Source organism: Triturus cristatus, chromosome 2_1 (assembly GCF_964204655.1).
Source record: "Triturus cristatus chromosome 2_1, aTriCri1.1, whole genome shotgun sequence".
In the NCBI taxonomy this organism is placed as follows: domain Eukaryota; kingdom Metazoa; phylum Chordata; class Amphibia; order Caudata; family Salamandridae; genus Triturus; species Triturus cristatus.
In genome coordinates, this window is record NC_140581.1 from 1,099,775,533 (window position 1) to 1,099,785,350 (window position 9,818).

Consider the following 9,818-nt stretch of genomic DNA (forward strand, 5'->3'; position numbering starts at 1 on the left):
ATGAATGAGTTGAAAACGGGATGCTAAAAATGAAGTTGCTATACCTATCTTGCTTCCTGCGAGCAGGGCAAGTATAGTAAACTGAATCTAGTGTGGATGATTGGTGTCCTCAATTAAAACAGAAGTGGGTATGTGCGCACAAAACGAGAGCATTCATTAGCAGCACAAAAGACAACGTCATGTGCTAAGGTATGGCATAATCCTACTTCCTTCCAAAACAAAGCTAAACTTTTAAAACGCTCTAACTTATCTAGCTGTAAAATGTATTTTTTTTGCTTGTGAGCTATGCAAATTTTTTCAGAATGTTTCTATTTGTTTGGTGTATACTTCTTTCTGTATTTTTGTGTGTTCTTTTGCAGTTGGAATCCAAGATATTTCGTAGGAGAGGATCCTCGTCTTCCACCAGTGATTCATTGGGTGTCCACAGAAATCATTGGTTAAAACTACTGCTTTAGGGTATGTCACAGTACCCACAGCAAGTCATGGTACCCAGGGAGCACTAAATTTCTAAAGCACATTAATCCTTCTTAATCTTTCTCCAAGGCACATTGGCTCAACAGAGTTTTTACAAACCACATAACGGTCTGATATTCAGCATGTGTCCTCCTCTGAGACGAACAGTGATATATTAAATGCCAGTACCATCGTATACCATCTCTTGTACCTCTCATCTATACTTAAGGTAAATGCAATGTCTACCAATTGTTGATAACAAAATTGCTTTATTTGTGGTTCTTTTAAAACGTGTGCCAGAGATCATAAGTGCAGATTTTTCATCAACTTCTTTCATCCTGTTATGTTTTTTTAGTTCAAAATTAGAGATTTTCAAATAAAGGTGTGTGCTGACGTTTTGTTTTTATTAGCGCTCAGAAGCTGACTCCTGACTAGGTGAGAGCTAAACAATAAAACAACAAAAATGCACGTACCACGCATTGAAATGTGAGGAGAACAACATACCAAAGACAAAGTAAGGGCAATTTAGCTTAGAAATAACTCAAAGTGACATCACTTTAACACAATGGTAGAGGTAGCTTGATTGGTACATTTTAAATGGTGTCGTTTTCAATCGGGATGCAAAATGTGTTTGTAGCAGATGGCAAATGATGTTAGTAATGCACGTGTCTTTCTGGTGGCCTTTAGCCACGGATCACTGGCATTAGCAATAGATCATCCAGTCACAGAGGAAGGGTTTCCTTGCATTTTCTTCTTTTGATTTCTGCTTTCACAGCTGGGTGGGCAGCACGCCCATGTGAGAAACCAACCCCTAACCCATGGTCTCCTGGGGGTTTTACCGCATGGGGGGCTGGTGAGTCCGGGTTACTTGACTGCCCTGCTGCCTCCCTCCCCTGCCCTTTCACATGCTGTTCATACTCCTAAGGCCAGTTACATGGAGTGCGCGATTGCTCCGCTCGGCCACATACCAGTGTTTTAGATAGGACCGCTCAATCCAACACATTCCTTTCCTTTATCGAGATCCCCCTTTCCTCTAGTCTGGTCACACTTTCCCTTCCCCTCAGCACTCAAAGCATAACCTAACCTAACATAATTTAGCATAACACAACATAACATAGGATAACACAACATAACATAGGATAACACAACATAACAGATCATAGCGTAACATAGGATAACAAAACATAACACAACATTAGGTAGAGGAGTTGGCCTAATGGTTAGGGCAGTCGACCTCGAATCTGGGGAACCGGATCCGAGTCTTTGCTCGAGTCTTGGCAAAGATGCGCAACATCCTGTGATTCTGGGCAAATCACTTAATCTCACCCTGCCTAACAAAAATTAATGTGATGTGTCCTCATGTAACGCTACTGGTCGTGTAAAGCGCTCTGATACCCGATAGCTACGGGTCAAGTAAGCGCTATATAAAACTCCGTAAAAAAAAAAATACATAACAGAATATAGCATAACATAGCATAACATATGATAACATAACACAACATAGCATAGCATAACACGACATAACATAACATAACATAGGATAACAGAACATAGCATAAAATGACAGAATATAGCATAACATATAGCATAACATGACATAACATAGGATAACACAACATAACAGAACATAGCATCGCAGCATAACATAGCATAACACAACATAACAGAACATAACAGAACATAGCAGAACAGCAAAACATAGCATAACATGACCTAACATCACATTCCTGCCCTTCAGAGTATGAACTGAAAATTCACTATTTCAGTTATCTCTTCATCAATATTATCAGCTCATCAGTCCCTAGTCTCAGCCCCTGATACACCTTTCCAATCAGGGCCGAAATGTAAACCAAGATCAGCCCTGACAAAAATGTTCAAACTAGCCCCAAACTGCCAGACGCTGTGACTAGAATGGGGTCATCGGCGCATGACTGGGTGATGGCAGCCCATCAGCTCTGAAACCGGCCCCTACTATGCAGCCCCCAGGAGAAAGGGCAGAGTGGCCAACCCAACTCTGCGTCTAATTGTCTACCTCCTTTACACTTGAATATGAAAACAAACAAGAATCGTTCATTATTTTCTCCTCCATTGCTCCATGGGCGTCCGCAGAACTTTTTCCGCGGGGGGGGGGCTAACCTGGCAAATGAAAGGGGCGTGGCTAATGTTAATCAATAGGGGCGGGGCTAAAATGGCAGACAATCAGGATCGGGTAATGCTCAGGCCAAGCTGAGAAAAACAAGCATTGGCGTAGCCAATATGTCTCTCCTTTGGGACCTTATAAGTATTTAGTTATGCAGCAGGTCCCAAAGGCGAGACCTATTGGCTATGCCAATGCTTGTTATATCTGGGCATGTTGAGAGGCTAGGAGACTGGGTCTCGATGTCGGGTTGGGAGCACAGCAATGACCTACTCAAATTGAATGTGTAGGTAACACAACCGGAGGCGTGAAATGAAAGGTTCACAACAAGGAATAACAGAAAGGTAGAAAGTTAGGCTGGTTAGAAAGGTAAGGAGCAGCCGCGGCCCGTGGAGGGAGTTCCGTGGGGCGGTAAGGCGGGGCGGGGGAGGGACAGGGTGGGGGGTTCTAAAAACCGGAATATGGATAATTGCAGGTAAGTAAACAATGAAATCAATAAAACGAATTTCGTAGTGCACGCTGCATCGCAAAATGCGCACTGCCCCTCCCCCGCCCCGCATTACCGCCCCACGGAACTCCCTCCACGGGCCGCGGCTGGTAAGGAGGGGTAGAGGCAGGCATGGTGGTGAGGGAAACAGATGCATGCTAGGAGAGCGCTGTGAGGGAGGGAGGCGAAATGGGAAGAGGGGAGAGGCACTGAAAGGTGAGTCGGGTTAAGACCGTAGTGAGGCAAACAGAAGGGTAGCGAAGGGTGAAGGGTAGACAAAGGAGTGAGGTGTAGAAGAAAAAGATTCAGGAGCAGAGACGGGTAAATCAAAGATGGAGAGGGGAGAATAACGCAGTCGTAGAACGTGAGAGGGCCAGGTAGAGAGAGGGTGAGGTGTGTCAGAGACAGCTGAGGAAGAGGGAATAATAGAGACTGAGGTAGGCAGGTGAGGTAGAGGGGTGCGTTGATATAAAGGGAGTGCAGAGATGTGTCAGAGAGATGTTACTGAAGAGGAAAAGAAGTAGAGGTATTGAGAAAGGAGTACGGTACTAAAAGAAGTAAGGGGGTGAACAGAGGTAGAACAAGTGGAAGGGGAGAGAACACGTAGAAGATGAATGGCAAGGTAAAGTGAGCGATCAGGCAGTGAGTGTGAGGAGTGTGATACAGAGGGATATGTGGCAGTGAGCGCGAGGTGTGGGGTACAGAGGGATATGTTATGATATGTTGTAGCCATTGTCCTTCTGTATGTGATAATCAGCCACAGACAGAATGACAATGGATGGGAGGGGCTGCGAGGAGGCGTGCAAGGCACCCCATCAGGGAGTTGAGGCCTCTGGCAGGGAACTGCTCTGCTCCCAGGGAACTGCTCTGCTCCCTGCAGGGCTCCGGAATTACAGACAAAAGGCGTCCCTAAAAGCATGGGTGTCCGCAGGGGGGGCAAGGAGGGGTGCTCCAGGGGGGGCAATCCCCTATGGATGCCCATGCATTGCTCCGCTGCTACGCAAACTAGGTTAGCGCTTCACACATATAAATACCGACACATACGTACATGTCAGGCAGTCGGACAGGAGCTGAGGTGACTTTGAATTGAGTTATCAAACGCATCACTGAATTATTGAAAATTGTACTACTGTTGAACTCCAGAGAACAAACTGGCAAAGGTGAGGCCTGCACGGTTGACATCACACTTGTAAGGGCAGGCTCAAAGTATTGGCCAAACTCCCAGTTTTTTCATAGTGGGCATACAGTGAATGTATTTTTTTGCAATTACAATGTCTTCTCATTTATGTCAGAGCTTGAAACTCAAGCCAACCTCAGCTGAGCATCACAATAGAGCACCTTGCATAAGCTTCTGTACCTTGATGAAAGCATTAACAATTTTACTTCCTTCAAGTGTACTGTGGAGATTATGTGACAGTGCTTAATTATTTACACACTCCATATGCTCTCCTACCCACCGATAAAGATGAAGGACGGTTGAAGAGCTGAGTCATACGCTTATCAGTATCCTTAGGAGCATATTTATGAATGGTGTTGCATCACGCTTGCACCACGCAACATGATGCATGTGCAACACAAGCCCAAAATGCGATTTATGTAGCCCGGCCCTGAGTGGCTTCATAAATTTAGAGTAAGGCAAGGCAGTACAAATCGCTACAGTGCATTACTCTGCCAGAGGAAGGTGTTCCATGGGTGTTGCGTGTGTGTTTTCAACCGACATCCATGGATTTTGACACATTCCCAGATTTACCAAAAGTGGTACAACTGAAAATGCACCAGAATGATACACCTTCCTAGGTGAGGCTTAACGAGGAGAAATATCTTTATTTCTTCTCATTACTTTCTCTGTCTATGTGTGCTGCTTCCTGTAGCACACATAGAAGGAGGAAAATGCAACAAGGGATTGTTTTTGTGCAGGAAAGTACTCCTTCCTGTACAAAACCAATCCTCCTTACAATGCAGACTCCCTTGTACAATGGTTCAAGGGTGCCTGTGTTGGCACTAGGCAGTCAAAATGGTGCAAGGGCAGGGAGAATGGCAGGAATGTGCCGTATTCTTTAAATACAGCACATTCCTGTCCTTTCCCTGTCACAAGGTGACTTGCTGCGCAGCATGACTTTCTTATAAATATGCCCCTTAGTTTTTTGCCTGGAGCTGCATCCTCAGGGCAGCTTTCTTCCATTCAAAATTACTACATTTAAACCATTCCTAAAAATACTTGCGGAATGTATAACTTTCCATAAAATATTCCAGGACTGGAGTTGGAATACTAAATAAGCCTCCTGGGATTTTTGGGGTAAAGTTGCTATTTCCCCAAATATTCTAGGACTGGAGTTAAAATAGTAATTTTGGCCTTCCAGTGTCTGCCACAATCACTGCTGCCCTGAGGATGCAGTTCAGGGCAAGCTGATAATCCGTTTCACATTCCTGTTTTTTTTTGGGCGAGTTTTATATAGCACAAACTAGACCTGAAGATAACAGAGCGCTTTACATGAGAACCAGTTGCTTTACAGATGGACACATTCATTTATTTTACCATGCTGAATCCTGAAAAACTAGACCGAAGATCCAAGTCTGGAAAGCAAATGAGTGACAGATGGGGAAGGAGGGAGGGATAAAAGGGCAATAGCCAATGGCAATTACCAGGAATTCATAAGCTCAGTAACTTCAGCATTGGACTACGACAGAGTCTAGTGTACATTCACAAGGACCCATGTATAGGAAAGTGGATTATTATGTGTTGTGTTTGTAAGACCTCACCATATAATAAAGTCATAGCCTCCACAAGGGCCAGTTAGGTTCTTTAATAAAACCCTTAGCTCAGTACTGGGGAGCTTTGGCACAGAGCTATCAGGCTTAATCAAAGGAACACATGTGAAGTATTAATAAGTACCAAAACAGTCAACAATTAAGAAACACAACACAATAAAAAACTGATACCAATTTATAAAAATTCTATTGTGGGAAAGAGAAGATATGATTTTTAAAAGTTAAGGGAAATCACTGAAGTTCAATCATTATGACGCAATAAATTGCTGCAAGTGGCAAGCAGGTCTGAGCCAACTGGCCAGAATGGCCAATAAAACTTTCTTTGACAGACCACAAATGATTGGGTGCAGGCCACATGGACCACTTGGGTCCAGAGAGACAGTTACCTGTCAGGTCTGACAGTCTCTGGCTCCTCACCTTATTTTGATCTCTTAAAGGAGTCCAGGAAAGAAGTAGCCCTGAAGCAGGATGCTCAAAAAGCAGTACGTCTTCTCCACCTTTGGTTCCACAAATGCCAAGGGTCATCTCTGCCCTTAGGACTTGATCTCCCCTGAGGCACCAGTGCAGGTCCAATCACCACTGGTTAACTGGTCTCCCAGTTACAGCAGTCTCGGCGGTTACTTGCAGGTAAATAAATCTTGTCCGGGGCCCAGAGTTCGCTCTGTCGATGTTGGGAGCACTTCATTATGGTTAATACTTGGTCTCTCAGGATGCACTTCGGTGGCGAGCAGAAGTTCCTGGACTGCTGGGCCCTCGAGGATGCAGGCTTTTTCAGCTTTTGTAGGCTGGATGCTGAACAGAGGGCTAGCCACCTAGCCCTTGGAGTCACTTCTTCTGTTGTTGCACAAGTGGAGTCCTTTTCCACAAGTGGGTCCAGCAGACACAGTCCTCTTTGTGAGCCACTAGAGTGCAGCAGATGCAATCCAGCCTTTGGTGCAACTCTCTTTTCTCGGCCCAGGGAGCAGCAGAGCAGTCCTTCTTCTGTCTTCTTTCCACTCCATTACTGAATGAGGAATGTGTGGCAAAGGTGTGACTTTTATGCCATCTCATGTTTATGGGCGGGAAGGACTCATTAGCTAATGAAGCAGCAGTTCCCATGGGGCAACTCTTCCCAGTTTACTTCACTTCCTAGGGGTTTAGCCAAAAAACAAACCCAGAGTACTCTTCTCTTCTTGAATCCAAGATGGCTTAGGTCTTTTTTTCCTGTGTGGAGCTCTGGGCAAACCCCTATGGTGTACCCAGCATTAAGAGACATTTCCCGGAAAAACGGATCACAACGGGTTTTCCCCCTCTGGAGGAGATACCAGCCTGTCTACCTTCACAAAGGAGAATTCAGGATAAGGTGTGACAGGCATTTGCTTCACTGAGGCAGTAGCCTCTTTGAAGCTGGACCATCTGTGGCCACTGCACGGTAGTCATCTTGCTGAAGGGGCACACCTCCTTCCACCAATAGTTCTCTTAGTTCACTGGGCCTTGTAGCGCTTCGCGCTTGCTAGGAGGGGGGAAGCCTGTTGTCTCAGGGAACAAGAGCTGCTGTTAGTGATGGAGCAAGGTTTCGTATTCAAGAGACTTGCTTGTATGCAATTCTCTCAAATAACATGTAACCACGTAACCAACAAGTCTTGTAAATACTAATATTGCATTGCATCCAAACATACTGTATCTAGGGGAAACTTTTCTATGTGTATAACTAACAAGTAACCCAAGTGTCTTAAGATGGCCGCCAAAAACGCGGGAACTTCACTGCGCATGTGTCTACTGCACCTACGTAGTATGACGCCTTCTGTTCTTGGGGGGAAAAACTTTGCAGCTGCGCAATAGCTTTAAAAACGGCCGCTTGAAACTCACAGGATAATGCACATGCTATCGCTTAAACGAAACCTATAAGTTCTACTAAGCACTAATGCGAAAAGATTAAAATAAGTAAATGGGATAGAGTAGATATAAGTGGTATACAGTGAAATCATTTAGTGTCGCATTCTAACGTGTCTTTTTCTGACTTTATTATTAGTTCATATTGAGCCTCGGAGGCTGACTGAAATCTTTACCCAACCTGATCCACACGCATGCGCAGAGAAACTTGTCGGAAACTATGATGGCACACTTGAATTACAGCCAAGGCCACATTGGACGAAGACGCCTGGGAAAGAAAACTATTGACCTGGACAAGCAACGATTTTGAATAAAATGTATAACTTGTATTGATTATTAATGTGAAATACGGGTGGGAATAAAGCTTTGGGAAAGTTAATTAAGGGGCAGAAACATAGAACAATGGCCCAAACAGAAAATATTACTTTTAGTATGGTGTGATGAACCAGCTCCTCGCCCTGACCAATCAGAATAGGGGAAAACATGAATATTGAAACTTTTGGGGGTGGTACAGGAATACAGAATAGTATAATTGAGGTAAGTTAGCTAGAGACTATAGTCAGACTTGTCAGATCCGTCATTCTGACTCGTCACTGACCCAACACGTATGCTGCTACAGATTCTGTCCGAGATGCTGTGTCAGACCTTGCTGCTGCAAAAAACTCTGCTCGAGAAAACGAGATACTGATCGATAATTTAAGGGGATTTCGGAAGAGGGACACTCAAGGAGAGTAGTGCCAGAGAGGGGTGTGACGCTGGTGTTGCACTTTAGAAGAGGTCGCCAGATCTGAATCTGCCCGATCCTCCGTCTACATCCTGTCTTGGTAGATTCTATCTGGCCCATCTTCGAGGAGTTGAGTTCATCTATCACCTTAACTAAATATAATTCTGCGAAACCTGTCTTTGTACCTGCTCTCTTTTTCCTTTTTAGAGGTACCGTTTCCATTGATCATTACTATGACCTTGCTATATTTGACTTTAATTTGCCTCTTGGAAGAATGTGTTTAAACTGTAATTGATTCTGACTCACAAAACCTTTGAGTTTGTGGTTATTTTGATTGATTGATTGATAGGCTTTATTTCGATATATGAATATCATAAAAGCTTTACAACAAGTAAAAATAGTCACAGTTATTACAATATCTACAAAAGAGAAAATAAAAACAGTGACATGATCCAATAAAATACAGTTAAAAATAGAATCAAATTGAGACTGACAGCCGTTTTACACGAATCAACCAAGACCACTTTAGAAATTTTGACACCCCACAAACCACCAAGGTGTATGTGTCGGACAATAAGATGCGTAAGGCCACAATATGCTGGCAAGTACCTAAAAGTCTACACAGTGGTTTGAGCCAGCGCCTCCTAGGTGTACAATAATCTGGGCATTCAAAAAGAATATGTGCCACTGTCTCGACCCGCGTGGGACAAAGGGCACAGAAGGGGGAGGACTGGAGGGATGATTTCTACCGGGCTGTTAGGTCGCCTACAGGTAAAGTCCCCACTCTAAACTTGAAGTACAAGGCCCGGTCAAAGGGAATGCGAATCATGTCGAGATATGGTTCATAGGCCACCGCGTCTTTAATCCTCAAAAAGGCTGCGGTGGAATTGCAATGACGTGGATCGATAGTGAGCTTATAGGAGACCCATTCCCAATACAATTTTTTTATCGTGGCTTTAGGTGGGGCAGATCGAGTGGCCCTAGCTTCACCAAGACCCAGCTCCCCTAAGAGGCATTTAACGTCCCTTAACCATTTGATCCTATGCCAGCCCCCCATTGCCATAACCTCGGACAGTGCCTCAGAGTAAGAGGATAATTCGGGCACCCTCCACAACCGGGCACACAGGAGCAAGGGACGAAGTCGTGCTTGGTCTGCAATCGATCTGCAGCCGAGATCCAGCAGCACAGGAACTGTGGGCGTGCTCAAAGGGAGAGCCATCAGGTCTTTCAGAAATTTGCTCTCAGATTATTCTAGTACTTCCAGGTTACATGTACCCCACAACTCCGCCCCGTATAAAGCAGCGCTAGCCCCTCAGATTTTATAAATCTCCACAACTGGGGCGATAGGTTTAATTGTGGAAGAACGTTGTTTCCTA

General features: G+C 44.6%; 1 long non-coding RNA gene across 1 annotated transcript; it reads left to right on the plus strand.

Annotated features, from left to right (window-relative positions):
- The first annotated feature begins 358 nt into the window (after window positions 1–358).
- On the plus strand, window positions 359–8,746 carry LOC146866430 (uncharacterized). Its single transcript, XR_014976804.1, has 3 exons — window positions 359–456; window positions 544–682; window positions 7,858–8,746. It is a non-coding gene; the product is annotated as an uncharacterized LOC146866430 (long non-coding RNA).
- The last annotated feature ends 1,072 nt before the right edge of the window (window positions 8,747–9,818 follow it).